This window comes from Lytechinus pictus, chromosome 7 (assembly GCF_037042905.1).
Source record: "Lytechinus pictus isolate F3 Inbred chromosome 7, Lp3.0, whole genome shotgun sequence".
Classification (NCBI taxonomy): Eukaryota; Metazoa; Echinodermata; class Echinoidea; order Temnopleuroida; family Toxopneustidae; genus Lytechinus; species Lytechinus pictus.
In genome coordinates this window covers 41648993-41667034 of record NC_087251.1, presented here as the reverse complement: position 1 = coordinate 41667034, position 18042 = coordinate 41648993, and the positions used below count along the sequence as shown (strand labels likewise).

At 34.9% G+C, this 18042-nt stretch overlaps 1 long non-coding RNA gene across 2 annotated transcripts; it reads right to left on the bottom strand.

Annotated features, from left to right (window-relative positions):
• Positions 1–6617: 6617 nt before the first annotated feature.
• Positions 6618–17779, bottom strand: LOC135154639 (uncharacterized). Of its 2 annotated transcripts, none has more exons than XR_010294012.1 (3): positions 17693–17779; positions 10548–10855; positions 6618–9896 (listed from the first exon to the last, which is right to left on the bottom strand). It is a non-coding gene; the product is annotated as an uncharacterized LOC135154639 (long non-coding RNA). The 2 variants fall into 2 exon arrangements; XR_010294011.1 differs by lacking the exon at positions 17693–17779 and adding an exon at positions 16698–16835.
• Between the last annotated feature and the right edge of the window lie 263 nt (positions 17780–18042).

Genomic DNA, 18042 nt, shown 5'->3' with positions numbered 1-18042 from the left:
GTATTTCAAATTAGTTAAAAGAAAGTTCCATGAGATACTCCGGTTTAGTTGGAACTTGACGACTATCGCCCAATATTGATAGTTGGAAGTTCCAACTTAATCTACTATAATTGCCCAAAAGTTGATTTTCTAGAGTTAGACAATGGCCTGATGTCGATACAACCAAATGTTGGGCAATTGGAAAGTTGGGTAAAACCTCATGGGTTAGCAACCATATAGCAAACTGAGTACCCAACAATAGTGTTGTGTGGCCAGTATGTTAACCAGTGTTGGTTAAAAATATATTTGCCCAACTATTTAAGAGTGTGCGAACTGAAGTCGATGACACTAGATGTTAATTACCCTTTTTGTATACCATTTTATTGAATTTCGAATATTTAGTAACTTTCTCCAATTAATATTTATAATAACGATGACGAGTTTGGTGGTACAAATTCAATATACAAAACGTGATGAACTTACTCATGCTTAGTTATTATCTATTATTATCATTATCATTTATCATTATCATTGTCATCACTATTAAGCATTCTATTTAGAATGGACGATGTAACATTCAGATCAACCCTTTGACAAGTAGAATGTCAGTTAAAATATCATCTGAAATGGTTTGATTCAATTTAAATAACTTTTGATCTGAAAATGTTTTGTAAAAGTCTGACTAAACTCGAAACAATTTCTTTCTCTCTTAAAATGTATTAAAAAACATTGAATTTCAGAGTTAAGTATACTGGATGGAAATAAGGATTTTTATGCAATGATTTTTCACATTCATTAGTATACAATATCAATACTAAGATGATGGATAATGGCGTCCTAGGAATACTAGGTTTAAGTGATTTAGGATCTCGGGAAACAAAGTATCCGCCTTTTTATCTCAGCACCGCATTTTCAAGGCGAAAACAAAAGTAATTAAGAGAAAACAGAGAATATGAATAACATGCGTTATTGAAAACGCAGGGGAAAACCCCCAATGGAATGCATTCATATCCATACATTGATTTAATTGAGATGGGAAAGAGAAAAATGCAGTAAGCTAATCACTTAAAGTCATTTATCTCTCCCTCCCTCTCCCCTCTCTCCATATCTCTCTCCCTCCCCCTCTCTCTCACTCTTTCCCTTTCTCTCTGTCCCTCCTTTAGAGTAAAGATCTCATCTTATGTCTAATTTCCATGAAGACACCAGTATCTAAAACCCATCCTTTATTACCCCTAGCCGAATCCCGAGGCTCCCAAACAAACCCCCTTATTACCCCTCCAAAGATTCCCTGGTGCTAGATGCTCACTCAAAGCCTAAAAGCATTTTACGGATGATTCTTCTTCGTTTCCCCTCCTCTTTTCATCCTGTGATTTTTTTTCTTCATGGTGAAGGGTGTCGGAAACAAGCGCACGAATCCCATCTTCTCAACTTGGGGTGAAGCCATGGTCTCTATTTTATCAATTCTTCTATACGTCTTTGAAAATTGAGCGAGGTAGAACTTGTTATTTTGGATTCTGTCAGGTGTAAAATTCCTTCCTACCGCGCTTACCGTCGTTCTGTATCGTTTGTGTGGGGCATCTAACCCAATTAATTAATCATCAATCTCCAGTAATCAGGTATAAACACAGTGAGCTCGTTAACAATTAATTCAATTAGGTGTCACAGGCACGGTCCGACCATCGCTATGATCGGAGGGGCATATGGGACACAGAGCAAGGGATACGGTGATGCGGAAGCTGAAGGCGTTCTAACCGTTGGCGAATAAATCAATCGTGGGGCAGGAGCAAAGTTACTCCAATTAATTATCTTAGAAAATATCCCCATCTTCTCGTCTCCCCTCTCCCCTTCTCTCTATCTCTCTCTTTCATCTCAATGTGCAGTTGTTTGCACGCTGCGTCCCTCCCCGCCCGTATCCCAAGTTGGAGCGGAGATTTTAATCAAGCAAGGGGGGCGTTTGTCTGTCTATCGGGCGGTGGAGCCTGTACGAGGCGGGCCTCACGCGGGCATCTATGTATCCCACCGGTCCAGCAATAGGGAATTCGTTGACAGATGATCTATTTTGCTAAAATGTCAGTTCATTTCACCCTCTCCTCATTCTCATCTTTTCTCTCTTCATATTTAGCTTCCAGCCAAATTAAACGACAACGTATACCATCGACGATAACATTCAATTTCAGACACATGTCGTTTTGGGGGAAATGGAAACGAAGAATGTTTTTTCTTGCCTAATGATACATGCATGCACTAGCCTTAAAAACCCCATGCATAAATCATTACTCATGATGTATTACTGGTAGACATTATTAGCAATAGACCAATATGTCACTTTGCAAACCTCAGTCACTTCCACAATAAATACAATCAAGTTTAAAAAAAGTGGAGGCAAAGTTTCCTTAAAATTCATGAACTGGAACCTACAAAATAATGACCAAAGATAATGAATCATTTCATTATCTTGTATGAAGTAGTCTTTCTTGAGGGACGTCCTTTTTCAAGCCTTTGTGCTTATGACTGTCCCCTCCCATGCAATGAATGTTTATTGTTATTTTACCGGGAAAAAATTGTCAATATATCTTATATTGTATGATCAATTTTTTTGCATGGAAATAAAGAATCAATCAATCAATCAATCAAGTATGTTTTTGACTACCAATGCCATATTGCCATTATGTAATCATCGCAGATATGCCATCCTCTCTTATTAGTTATCATCAGTTATTGTTTTCACATTTTACTTTAAAATCAAATGCTATCAAAACGTCTTAATGATAATTATGGTACATGATTGTATTCATTTTTTTTTTCAAAATAATAGGCCTAAAACGGATTTTATTATTTACTTCTTTTTGTTTAGCCCTTCCCCCAAATAAAAATGAAATGAAAAAAAATCAATTTCGTTAAACATGTAGAATTTTCTTGGATCTTTTTTTTTTCATTCCTCTTTTCTATTGCTTTGATGTACCGCTTTGTTGGCTTAGATTTGTCAAAATTACATTTCATTTTGGAAACCCAACGCTGCCAAAATGGCGGTTGTGTGTGTTCACCTGCGAACGTACATCATCGCGCGCGCTTTTCGCTTTAGTAAGACGGCGATATAGGGTTACAATAAACTTGTATTCTCTTATTTTCAATTATTGATATCATGTTTCACTTTCCTATGTTCAAATCAGTGTTGTACAAGCCTGAATGATTGATAATAACTATCATTCCAATTGTAAATGGATGAATTATGTTGGATCATTGATTTAAAGGCTTTTGAATGGTTTTCTGCTGGGGTGGGTCAAGAGCCCATTTGCCATTACCTATTTCAAGGATTAATAAAGCCACGATATAACATCGCTAAGTATAACTTCTTAGATATCACTTTTTAGTTAATCCGATTTTAATCTCCATTGATATTGGGGTCGGTGGTCACAATATGTTTATATCATATACAATTATGACAAAAATTATTATAAGAGATTTAAAAGAATGATCGCATTTACTTGAGAAACAATATGCGCAAATGCCTGTGACCACTTTAAAATAAAATCAGAATCAAGGTTTGGTCTGCTCTTTCACCCCAACTGGTTCGCATCACAATACTACAATCATGATAATCATTTATCAGTTTTGACAATATATTTTCATCTAACCACATCATTGGGCGAAATATAAAAGGCAGGTGAATAGATTCACCCAAATGTGGTTTCCCAATAATTTGTCATCTGTATAAGTCTAATGCATATAAGTCAGAACGATGAAATATCGTTCAATCTGCATAATTAGAACATTTCTCTTGGGGTTCCCTTACAAACCCCCTTACATTGGTCCACCGTTTGTGAAAGACAAAACTGGAATTTAAATTCATTCTGCATTGGGTTTTTTTTTAGTTAATGCTTTTTAGTGTGTTGGCACGGGTTTGCTACCAGTATATCTGTACACAGGAAGTAAGGTTAACCTGGCTGTATCACACTGTCTAACACTATTCTGTATGAGAGTAACCTAAGTTGTAACTCCTGTAAGACTTAACAGAGCCCAAGGCGTCTCCAACAATACCCTTACTTTCTAGCTTCCGTGTGACACGAGGCTGTTTTCATTTTTTGACCTAACCTTTGAAAAGAAATATCTTGTTTTCCACGCAGAATTCAGGTGCTGTGTAGCGTTCATAATCCGACGAATAACGTGCAGAGAGGAGTAGACAGTGTTCTTTCAGTTAGGGGCATTTGTTTATCAACCCTTTTACACCAAGTTTGTATGTCAGAAGTTTTTATAATTTAGAATGACAGATAATTGAGTATAATTTTTATAAAACAGATGAGAATAGTTATGGTGCATATTTCACTTGTCGAGGTAGACCCACATGTATTTTATTTTTAATTCGCCACAAAGAAATTAAACGTGTTTATCTACAGCAAGGGACATTTGATATTGTGTCCCCCTACTATTTTGGGTAGGGGGGCGCGTCCCCCTGCCCCCCCCCCCCTGGGATTTCCGCCCATGAATGTTGTATGATCATTATGTCATGAAGATTATTTCAAATATTTTTCGATTTCTACTCTTATTCTTCTCAGCTCTGATATTCACATCCACTGGAGCGTTACATTAATATTATTATAAGCTACCAAAATCCTTGCATCTGATTGGCTTAGCGCAAACCTGTTAGTGACAGTCACTATTTTGTTTTATGAAATGCTCCCCATATCTTTAGCCAGCTGAATTAACAGGTCGTTGTGGCGTGCGCCTGTAATCCAAGCTCTGGGGAAGTTACAACTTGATGCAGAGGTTCGAGGTTCGAGCCCTGGTCACGTCTTCCGGATGGTGACGTTAAAGGTCGGTCCCAGACGTAAATAATCATATCTGATTGATACACGTCTGACAAAACTCAAATACACACACAATGATTCTGCATTGGCATGCCAAGTCCAGGTAACGTATGAAGACCAAATCACAGCATATCTGTTGTGATAAAAAAAGCCGCAATGGGACAATAGGACAGCAAATTAGTTAAACATATTCAAATGAGATCGGGGAGTGAAGAGGGGGGGGGGGGGGGGTGGAGAGATAGGGATTGGGTGGGGAAGGAGTGGTTTAAAACCCGACAGTCAAAATAGGCCTATTAAGAGAAGACCATGAACTTGTAAAAAAGGAAGAGAGGGTTAAAACATGCTGGTAAATATTGAAAACACACTTTCTCCTTCTGGAACGCGTAATTTAAAAAGAAATCATGCTCTTTCTAAAAGAAAATGGTGAAAATGATGACAAGATTTACAAAATTAGTTATTTCTTTTCTTATCATTATCATAATTATTATTATTGGTGGTGTTGTTATCTATCACTTATTTGTTTTCTTTTTGTCCTTAATGTTGTTACAGTGAATATCGGACATAAAGGATAGTGATGAAAATGGGTACTTTTGGTCCTGTGAATATTTAGTGTATGAGAGGTGACGTTGCTGCAAGCAATGGAACAAGTTGATGATAAGAAAAGGGACCCTTTTCATGGAGTTATCTAATAAAACTCTATAACTGTATGCACTCCTCGCCACAAGAGCCACACTGACTTCATGTATGTTTGAATTGTAGACCCTATTACGCAAACACTCCCAACGTTTTTGTTTAGATTGTATACATTGACTACGCGATTCTCTTCTAAGTATGCATACATCATTTGCTCACTGGTCTAAAGCGCCATTATCACCATGCATTACTGCTATAGCCCATGGTGACTCTGACGGAGGCTATATACCAATTAGACCGTTTTGTTAACAGACTTCACTGTGTAGATAATTACGAAAGAAAGACAAAGTCATAAATCTTAAATGGCTGATAGCACATCATTAGCGGTTGAGTAACATAACTATTAGTCCTTAAGTTACGTTAAGTGTGGTATATAGCCTGTCAGTGGAATTCGATTAAGGGATAGATTAAGGGGGAGTAGATCGATGATTTAACCAATCAACTTAATTGTTTTATTAATCATTGCATTGCATACTCAATTACACACTGCATTGTCCAAAAATCAGGGTGAACAGAACATTGATGATTAATTTTCAATGCGATTAAACAGCATGTTTTCTAGAAAGGTAATACGAACAAAGCAGATTAGATTATATCTACCTTTGTTATTTTGAATTATAAGGAAAATTAATCATAAAAATGAGAAATAGATACATAAATTGGGAAATAAATGCTTGAATGTGGAGATAAAATAATATTCAACGTGTTAATGAAACATGTTTTTGTTATCATGAAAATTGTCCAAATGTTTCGATTTTATCAGAGACACGGGGGCTTATCTTATTACATACTGGGAATCATTCTTAACATTAATGCACTTGCCAACTTGCACTGTTCAGTGTTGTACTGCGATGTTTTGTCATTAAGAATTTAACATTTATCTTCGGCAAAGAACCTAACCTGAAACAATAGATCTGGAGTTAATTAATGATTTCCAACTTGTCTTGATTGGTGGCTCAATGTAAATATTGACCCGGTTACCTAATTAGTTTACACTCTACACTGATATAAGACCTTGGCTGTATTGGCCTATATACCCTATACAAGTAGCACTAAAACCTTTATACCGAGCACATCTTGATTCAAACATTATCTATTCGTAGAATCATTTCTTATAAATTCTTTGTGTTGTCATTTTTTGCACGGAGATTAATCATTATAAAGCATAAAACATATAATATGTTAATTTCAAAGATCTCTTAATTTGTATTCAGTTGTACACTCCAAATATAAGAGATTTAAAACAAATCGAAACTACCGTGGTCACGGAGATATAAAAATTCAAAATTCAAACTTTTGGTTTTCAACTCATAATAGGCAATTCCATAAGATATGTACGTCTGATCACATGTACGTTCATTAAATTTTCTGTCTCTGATTTCTGGTTCGAATTGAATTTGAATTTTGACAGTCTGTAATGCTCTCAAATGACCATGACTTGGTCAGTTTATGAAGTGAAGTAAAACTTGGGGGTCGAAAGTACAAAAGTTTGATTATTTCACGGAATTGCCCAAATAAGGTTAGGTTCGTCTTGTATCATATTCCATATTCGAATTTACTTTTGATAACATAAACGTTGAATTTCATAGATTTTAGAGTACTACTTGATTTAACACACTACGTTTTTGGATGAATCTAAATCAAGAAATGAAATATTTGTATATTCAAATCAGGTGAACTTAAATCACTCTTGAAAATGTATTTTAAGGCCAAAGGCTTCATATCCTCACCTGCAATTATTTCAGGTCGTTTTTCAAATTTACAGAATTTGGTTGTGATCACTGATTTTTATTAATTAGTTGTAAGATAAATATTTCTGATTTTTTCCCCTCAATTTTGCGCAATCTCACCGAGGAAAGGCTTTTTCGGGGTAGGGTGGGTCTAGATATTGCACTTGGTTTCTAAGTCAAATTGACGTCACCTATTCTTTGTTACGTAACTATGCAACCATCAGATGTGGCTGCTCACACATTCGTTGATAAAGTTGCGGTTTAACCTGTTTTGGTTGAATTTGTTATCTAATTATAGATATTTTGCAAGTTCTACATAATACAATACGTATACACAGTTAAACATTATAATCATGTTTACTGTCCAATCATTGTTATGAAGAAAGACATAAGCTCATATTAATAATAATAATGATAATATAGGTAAATTTACCGAGGGAAACCACTTCAGTTCTGAAAACTGTTCTACCAGCGGGCCCTGCAGTTATTATTACCCCAGCTTTAGGTGGGCTGCCTAGGCCCTCAAGCATTCAAGGAATTTCTTCCTACCGGGTACCCATTCACCGCACCTGGGTTGAGTGCAGCACAATGTGGATAAATTTCTTGCTGAATGAAATTACGCCATGGCTGGGATTCGAACCAACGACCATCTGTTTCAAAGTCAGAATACTAATCCACTGGGCCACAATGCTCCAGCTCATGATATGAAATTTACTAGAACGGCGCATTCATAGTATTCTTATCGCTCTAGTTTTATTTGAGCTCAAATAAAAAATTATAAGAGCTGAAATATAGTAAATTTTTGTCTTTTTAATGCCATCCATTAACAAATTAAACCATAAACGATACACACATAACTATGCGCGAAGTCGATGCTCCGTATACGCACTTGTTGGCATCGTGAGTAATGCAAACGATTTACACCGAGTAAAAATAATCTAAGACTATATCCACGAATACGAAATACTGTTTCCTCGATGCACTTTTCAAGTCCACTCTGTCACTTATTCTAAAATAAACGTGATATTATAAGTGAAATGTTATATTCTATTGGAAAGCGAAGTGCACAAAAGGTTATAATCCACTTAGTCGGATAATCCTGAGATTACGCCATTTTCTATTGACAAAGTAATTATCGAGCCACCAGGTTAGACTGACAATGGCTTATAACGAACAGGGTAAGAGGCAATATGTCATAATCACTACATATATCACTATGATTAATGGTGATGATCAAGAGCAATATTGTACTCTAAAGACTTGATAAAAATGGGTATTTTACAAGGAGTTTGTGGTTATCACGTATATATTTGACGTTACCACTGATACAGTTTGACACGTGTAGGCATTACAATTGAAATCAGACATTTAAGATTACTGTATTAATATTGACATGCAAAGTTTTTCTTTGAGGGTTATCCACGATGATTCAAGAAAAAAGGGCGGTCATGACGGTAGAGCAATAATATCGAGTACTTTTATTCTTTCTCTTTGAATATGCTTGAGGTGTTTACAGGATTACTCTTTAATCATTTACTTGAGAACATAATCATCTCTTCTTTTAAGGGAAATATAGGCAACGTCTCTCGTGATGATTTCGCTTACATACCGAATTTAAGCAAGAGCCGGCAGTGCAATGACAATCGCGTACCCTAATTATTGCTTATAATTTCAATTACATATACATTTTTTTCTTCTAAATGATTAGTGAATGAGTGTATATAAGTGAGACACGAAAACATAATCTTTTATTCATTTTTAATCAGCAAAGTTTGTAGAATAAATTCCTTTAGTTAAATTCAACAATCTCATTTGAGTATAATGAAGTATAATAGCAATATAGATATGTAATAGCAGGCTTATAAATACACTAGAGTTCTAAGTCTAATAGATTGTCATAAATACACTTGTAGTGCCATTGTAGGTTTTGAAAACTCCACCATATACAAAAATAATACACACGCACATTTTAACCCACACACTCACACTATTTTGTGGGTACAAACTTGTAGCATATACACTTAACACACTAATTCAAACAATCATTCAAAAACTATAACGAAAAGTATATAGGCTGGTTCATGTTGAAATTATATAAATAGAGTATTTTTTTTATCATTTATGCATTTCTAAAGTTTAATTAAACATTCATACATTGATGATTCTTTTCACAAAGTTGACATTACTGAGAAAAAATGGATAGATTCTGCATATTTTACGTGTCTTTTTTTTTAACCCACACACTCACACTATATTGGGTACAAACTTGTAGCATATACACTTAACACACTAATTCAAACAATCATTCAAAAACTATCAAGTATATAGGCTGGTTCATGTTGAAATTATATAAATAGAGTATTTTTTAAATCACTTATGCATTTCTAAAGTTTAATTAAACACTCATACATTGATGATTCTTTTAACAAAGTTGACATTACTGAGAAAAAAATGAATAGATTCAGCATATTTTACGTGTCATTTTTTTAAAATTCAAATGCAATTTAGATATCCATTCAAGAATCTATTCCCTTCATATCAAATCACATGTATGCATAATGACTAGAAATTCTGGACGATAATTCCAGTAATTTATGTCAGTATAACATCTACTGATAGTTTCTTACCTGTTAATTAAAGATGTCGATTGGGGGAAAGGATTCTTATTTTCCCTCTGTTTTCAGGGTTTCTAAAGTCAGGGAAGAAATATAAAATCAGAAAATTAAAACAGTAGAAAAATATTGATGTAGTTATTAACTTCTTCAATTTACATAAGTATAGTTTGTGAATTTCCGTCATACTTTTTTTGCTACGTTGAAAACTTTGACCATGGAAGTATTTATTTTACCTTTATGCTTTATGACTATATTCTGCATATACATTACGATTTCTTCTCCTTTACAATAATAAGGGTTTTATTTATATGTATATAATATATATATATATACATATATATATATATATATATTTATTTTTTTTTACTGAGAGTCACTCTGTGAATTGTCATCAAAATTCCCACACTGGACATACACGTCACTAGATTTTCTCACATCTCATACATGTCATACATGAAACGTTTATTTAAATGACATGACAATATATAAGTCAAACCACACAGAATGACAGGAAAAGCCCTACATCGTAAGCCATTTACACCGCCGAAGTTTCGGCGAAAGAACGAAGCAGAGATTGAGCTTTCATGAACTTAAACAGTTGATATAATCCCTTAAGAACAAAATCGTGTTATTCAAATAGAAACTATTGTAAAACTTAATGCAAGGTAATTATTATCTCGAGTGAACACAGTGTAATGAACATTATTTTGCAAAATCAAACTTACCTTTCCAAAGTAGGCCGTTAAACAGAATAAACCTTTCCACTTGGCGGATAGGGGTGCAGAAATGGTGGAGGGGGTGTATGAATGCACCCTTTCGGTTCTCAAATCGGGATCGGGCTGGTGGTATACGCTACTTCAATGTACACCTCGTCCGCAGAGCGAGAATTTGCCTGTTAAGTGTGCTCAAGTTAGGCAGAAATGCACCAATCAGGAAGTACGTACTATCGGCGACTGCAGGGGTTCCACATGGTCCTAGCAGGTTGTTGATGTTGTCTCGAAAGCACTTCTTAAAGCACGTATTGCTTTGTATTCTGGATGAAGTTAGAAAACAATGCTTGTCGATTTACCACAATAGCTGCTCATATTTAAAGTTCTTAGGAGAACACATTGCACTCTGGAAACATGGTCTTCTATACTTCAAGAAAAATGAGTATTTTGTGAAATTGTCTGATCTATGTGTGCGCGGGTGTGTGAGTGAGTGAGGGTGTGTGGGTGTGTGTAGGGGTGTTGTGTCTTCTTAAGCGCATTTGATAGTCGTGGCATCCAAATCAACACAAGTAAACTGTGCATATGTAATCTAAGAGAAATGTACTTCACAATGTGAATGTTATTTCCGATTGCAAGATATAAAATGGATATTACTTGATACTTCAATATCTTTTCAAAGCTTAACCATCTATCAAACAACTCTATGAATCTTACATTGGTAGAGAAGAAACATTGAATAAAAAGGTTTGAAAAAAGGAAGGACAGGGGGTTCTCTCACAAAATTCCCGAGTACATGAAGTGTTCACAATGACTGCCCTTTAAGCGTCCTGGCATTGTGGCTTGAAGAATTATTTTACTTAAGCTGCGCTGACGTATCATAATAGTAACGCCTGTAGAATGGATTTCTATCAACCCTCGCCTTTCATTAAAAAGAGGTTATACCGCAATCACGACATAACCCAAGCACACCTGTGTTACCCCACAAATGGGTTCACTCTGGCTTTTTGCTCATTCTCTCAACCTCCGACTTCAATTGCCACAAAAAAGAAAACCACCCACAATCATATTTTGTCTCCAAATTATTAGGCTCCAACGCGCTTCTATTCACCTTATGACAAACCTCAACGCATAAATTGTCGATTTCTAAAGCTTCATATTTATCAATCGGACCTGAATTGATGTCTATCCGTATGTAAACTTTGAAAATAAAAAGGTAACAGGGGAAGTGTCTCTGACAATAAACAAACACTTGAGAGTTTTATGTGTCGGTAGGGCCCTTCCACTAATATTTTGAGGTTGTCTAATCCCCTCTATAAGTGGTGATTATGGCTTAATGGCTATAAATTCATGTTGGGATTACAAATCTATATACACATTGGCACACGCTGCTAAGAGGATTAATGAATATTGAAACAGTTTGTATTTTGATGGGAGTAGGGATACAAGTTGAACCCTTGTAAAGATCTTCGCGGAAAATGAAAATTGCATCCATATCGATTCTAAAACGTGTATAATATTTTTTATTGATTTTATCAATTAAAAAATACTTACTGTGAAGAAAGGTTCCTCAAAGTTTTGATTGGATGCCGAGTACACTTCAGACGTTAGAATGAGGCTGTGCCTAGATTAGATTCCTGTATTAGAAATTTGATCCTTATGGAACCCAGACTGAATGTTAAAATAACCATCATTGCCATTATCATGATTGTAGAAGATATTGCATAATATAGTTGTTGATAAGTACCTCTCTTAAAATTAAAATGTAAGATCATAAGAAATGCACATATCGGTGAGAAATGTCCGTCTATTTGTTACATAAGATGGTCATATTCATATTCATGTCTTTAACTTCATTTTATCCTACATCTGTTTATTCGTATCATTTATTCGCTTATCCGAATGAATATAAGATCTAAGACAGAAGAACTGATGTGTACTATACTCTCGTATATATTCTCGATTCTATTATGAATACACTCATAACATCCCTTTAGTTGTATATTAAGCATTAATTTATAGATCTTATTAATCCTGCAAAATCGGAAAATACTAAAAACAGACACACTGAAGCTTTTCACATGCACATCATAAAAAATGATTATTAAGTAAAAACATAATTAAATAATTAGATGCATTTGCCAAACAACGTATTTGCAGATTTTGACAGATTTACACGTACTTGTCATTGTTATCAAGGGGCAATTCGATAAAATATGTGCGTCCGACCCCATGTATGTGGGACCTTTGTGAAATTTTCTGTTTCTGATTTCTGGTTCTCATGACAGTCTGTAATGCTCTCAAATGATCATGACATGGTCAGTATATGAAGTGAAGTAAAACTTGAGAAAAATGGGGGTTGGATGTACAAAAAGGTTGATTATTTTACGGCATTGCCCCCAAGGTCTTCGTAGAAACATCGGGTTTGTTGTCGATTTTATCATAATTATGTTTTGGTCGGCCACATATTCATTTTGATGAATAAATACAAGGCATTGTCATATTTATTCGTGCAATATTCCATGTTGATAAAATGTTATGGTATGATTCAATTTTGCAGCTTGTTCCTCTGTCAAATAGCCCGTTGGTGAACGATGAAAGCCCCACCCCCCCAAAAAAAAAAATAATAATAATAATTAATTATTTTTTTTTATAGATTTGGAAAAGATGTTTGGATAAAATTATCAAAGATTTAATGGGAAAATATAGATTTTTATATAATACAATTCATTTTGGAGAATTTCTGATCTGACGTATAAGAAACGTGGGTCATAATCCCATTGTAGCTACCTTTCCCCTTTCGTTCATCTATTAAACTTTTTTTAATTTGGATGGGTTTATGCACTGGTGGTAGTATGTTTGTACTGAAAGAAGCGATATGGGAGCACATTTGTGATTTCGAGTACATCATCTTTTCTTCCCCCGTGCAGAACATAGATAAAGAATATGAATTGTTAGGTTAATTATTGAATAACGATATATGTGTTGTCCTTTTATACGCAAGAACTAATGTCTTAATAAAATATGTTATCCATGATACAAAGATTACGATGTATAGACATATATCCTACAATACATTCTTCATTTTATATGCTGCATATTTAAATGAAGAAGTAGAAGAAGAGTACATGATTACTAATTATGTAAAAGAAGTGAATATCACAGGTTACATTTCATATTCTAATATTTTTTTCATTTAGTGAGTCATTACTAATATATATTAAGATTGAACGATCACCTAAATGAAGTTTCATATACATGAATACCTATATTTTTTACTAAAATATTTTATTACATAATTGGTGATTAAATGAAATGATGGATAGATTCATTCCCTTTTTCATTCATTAGATTTTCAGGACTTAACATTCTTATTTATAAAGAAAAGAGTAAAAAGAAATAATATCGCGTTTTAACACAACTTTCAAACATTGGGTTTAGAGTCTATTCATATGAGGTATATAATTCAGCGTAGATATCAAGCATAATTCTTTCTAAACCACCTATTATCATTTGCTACGTCAGGTAAGCTTTCTGATTTGCATGAAGGCACGTTATGGTAATTATTTTCGTGCAATAACTTTAGGAATTTTTCTTGAGATATCAGTTGATTTACTTGATTAACTCGTACAATGTCATGGTTGGTGTACTTTGCTTCGGGTCAGAATAGGTATTTACTTTTTTGAATTACATAAGGCCAATCGTGTTCTTTACGGCCCTGTCCCACTGGCCGACGGATACAAAACGTATTCATAAAGGACACATCGGAAGAGAAACATTTCGGGGGTGCATCCATCATTTCATTTCATTTCATTTCATTTCATTTCATTTCATTTCATTTATTGGTTTTTGCAACATTTTTCATAACAAAATTCTGGACATGAAAATACATATCTGAAACTTGACATCAAGATAATGAACAATAGTTTTGTATATAAATCCTCAAACATATCTTACATAAATGAAAATCATTAAGTGGTATTTTCTGTTACACAATAAATAGGATTGTAACAAGGGTCGTCACAAAAGCAAAGCTTGAAAACGTAACAACCCTGGAATATAGCCAAAATAATTAATATCTATTGTCATTAAACGTGCAGGTGCATGAGGGACTGGGGGGGGGGGGGAGGGAGATGCTTGGTCCTTAGCATGGAATTTTAGAAAATAACACGTTTTGTTGTTTGATTTTAATTTATACATCAGTTTATATCCGCTCCAGAAATGGACACAATTAGCGAAAAATTTGTGGAAACATAACGGAAAAGAATGGACGCAGTAGCGTACGCAGGGGGGGGGGGGTGGTTACAGGGGTTCAAACCATCCCCTTTTTTTAACTGTTTTTTTTTTTTTTTTTTTTGGGGGGGGGGGGGGCTCGTGAACTTTTCATTCAGCACCGAAGCTCCGAAGGGGTTACCGGGGTTTTTAAATACTTTATAGACTAGATGCATACGCTTACATCCTCTCTATTTCCGTGTTTCTAACGATATAGAGGTTCCATGTACCTTATCTTTCATCCCTCTTTCCGTTGTTCAGCTTCAGTGGATCTGAGTTGCGAGGATGTACAGAGGATGCAGAGAGGATACAGCGGACGTTTAACGGATGATTACGGGCATGGAACATTTGTTGCTCGTATATGTTGCGGATTTACATCATACACGGCGGAACGTTCATCCGTTGTAAAAGGTTTGTGCAGCTCAAAACTTTTTGCGCGGATCAGTGAAATCACAGTGGACAAAATTAATGCTCGATGGATAGAGCGTATGAAGTACGTATACAATGAGTACACAACAGATGCATCGCGTTTCCCACGGATGATACGATTTTTCCGTTATACATCCTCTTTGCATCCGTAAGTGCAGTGGGACCGAGCCTTTATGTTTGCTTTCTTCTGGCATGTCTGGTAAACGTTCCTGGTCTTCTTCGGGAATATTTAATATTATATGAGCACCGGAATACACACAAGCAAGATATGATGTGACACTTGTCATTAAATAGTAAATGAGAAGCTGAATTGAATGATTTGTTCACCGATGAATAAATTGCTCTTTATGTACGATCTGTTTGGTTCTAAAGAGAATGGTCCATGTAAGCCTACTTAAAAGAAAGACATAAATCTCTTGGAATCATGCATATTTTTAAAGATGTAATATCATTTATTACATACAAATCTTAGGACAAAAATCTTTGTAAAAAAAGGAGAGGAAACTGATGACAGATCGTAAGATCTTTCCATCCACACTTTACTTTCACGACGGTGCCAAAAACCTTAGAAATGCATCAATTCAGTGATCATGAATAGATTGGGTTTTTTATGTCTGCTTAGAATAGGATTCCTTGATTCTCAATAAAGACTGGAAGAGTATATTGTTAGGTTTGAAGAGTGCCAGGAGTGCCTGCCATGATTCTTTTAGTTTGATCAGCGGGCCATGATAAGGATGAAAGAGAAAAGGGGGTATTCAAGAAGCAAAGAAATGAAATAAAAGAAGAGTAAAGCGAGAGTTTTTTTTGGTGGTATTTGTAGCGTCACAAGCTATATACCCCTTGGCAAGTTCAATCAACTCTCTCCTAAACTGTCATGATTCCTATATCATACCCATCTCACACATGAAAATAAAGCTTGTCATCTTTTCCCTTAAGCAGAATCATCGATCGTTGATCTTGATGATGCATCTTGGTAAAAAAAATTATTAAACTCCCTTTATAATTATTGGAAAAAGGTCCGATTACTTCGTACCAAGTTAAATTATGTTATGATCAAGACACATAAGTCCATGTTTTATACATAAGGAATGTGATGGAATTTGCTAAAAAGCCAGTACGCTTCTGGTGAAATCATCAGCAACAAAACAAATAAAGAGGCAAATTATAATTGCCGGCAATTCCATACTGTAGATTTAAAAATATTAACAACACATTAACGCAAACCATGCATAATACGGCTAATTTTTAATCTTTAGAATTATAAGGGCTTTCATTATTCGAAGTTCTTCCTTTATGTTAATTCTATTTCCAACAATAGACTTTTTGACAGTTACATTAGACAGAAGCGTACGTATTAGGTTAGATAGCATATAAATTTAATGTTTCTTAAAGGAGTAAGCCCATTTCCGTTAAGTAAAAATCTATGATTGTTTTTATTTAATATAATCATCCCGCCAGTGTAATTACCTTTCCCGTGTGATTTGACTTGAAGAGATAACTTCCTGCTTGCTATCAGAGACTGATGAGAAACCATTCAAGCACAGCATTATAATGAATACAAGAAGATAAATGATTAAAAGACGATGGTAGCTAAAGAAAAGGGTATCGTCGTCGAACCAAAGAGAAAGGGAAAAGAAGAAAAAGCAAAACCAACTTTGCAGGATATTACCTCACGACCCACTCTTTCGCCACGCCACAAAAAACTCTCAAGATCTTTTTAGAAATGGGGAACAATAACGCTTAAGTGGACCGCGTATCTTGTTAACGTCTTTTCTTCCGACATGTATTCTCTACGGGAGCAAAACTCTAATGGAATCCCAAGCTTAATTAAGGGGTGGACAAAAGCTTTTATTTTGACCTTCTTTTGGGAAGCAAAAAACAAGCGTGAGAGATGTGAAACCTTTCCAACACCACAATGAAATTGCTCACCCTTTTATGTTTGTTCACGGGGAATACACGTCGTTATGTCCACGTTCACAAACTCAGATCCAGGCTGAATAACCCCGAAATTACACTACATACCTCCATCTAATCCCTCATAGAAGACTAATCAGTATTCTGTATTTGATACTATTTCAAAAACTAAGTGCTACTTGCTTAAAATACTTGAATTCGAGATTAGTAATATAACCGGAGATCAGTCCGTAGATCTTTTTAATGATACTTCATCATTGGTACAGATCGAGCCACATTGAAAATTGAAAAATGAAAAAATTGAAAAATGCCAACGTTTTGTTACGATTTTGTTACGAAATACACTAAGTGGTTATAAGAAAATACATGGAAAATAAGATATATTGCGTAAATTGATTAGACACGATGTAAATTGTAGACCTACACTCAAGTGAAAGTATTACTGAACAGACAAAATAATATTTAGTGTTAATTATTTTCGTACAATTATAAAATGTCCTATCTATATATATATGCAAGTAAAATTTACCAATATTTTTCAGTCTTACCATTTATCACTGAAAAGGGGGAATCAGCTTTTAAATACTGCAACCCGTGCGGTCCTCGATCGACATCAAACTGGCAATAAATATTAAATGTGAACATGATGAAGGAAAACTTGAGCTTGATCTATGAAGACTAATGTATGAGCACTTAAAGATCGTAATTATCATCTTGAAAGATTTAGAACGGCGAGAATTCTAGTGCAAGGAAAATCTACCTCTGAAAACAAACCAATTTCAATTTCAATTCAATTCAATTTTTTTATTAGGTAAAAATAAGTTCAGTAGATATTATACATTGTAAAATTCGAGGATCAAACACCCGAAAGGAAAGCCAAAGGCTTGAAAAGTACGGG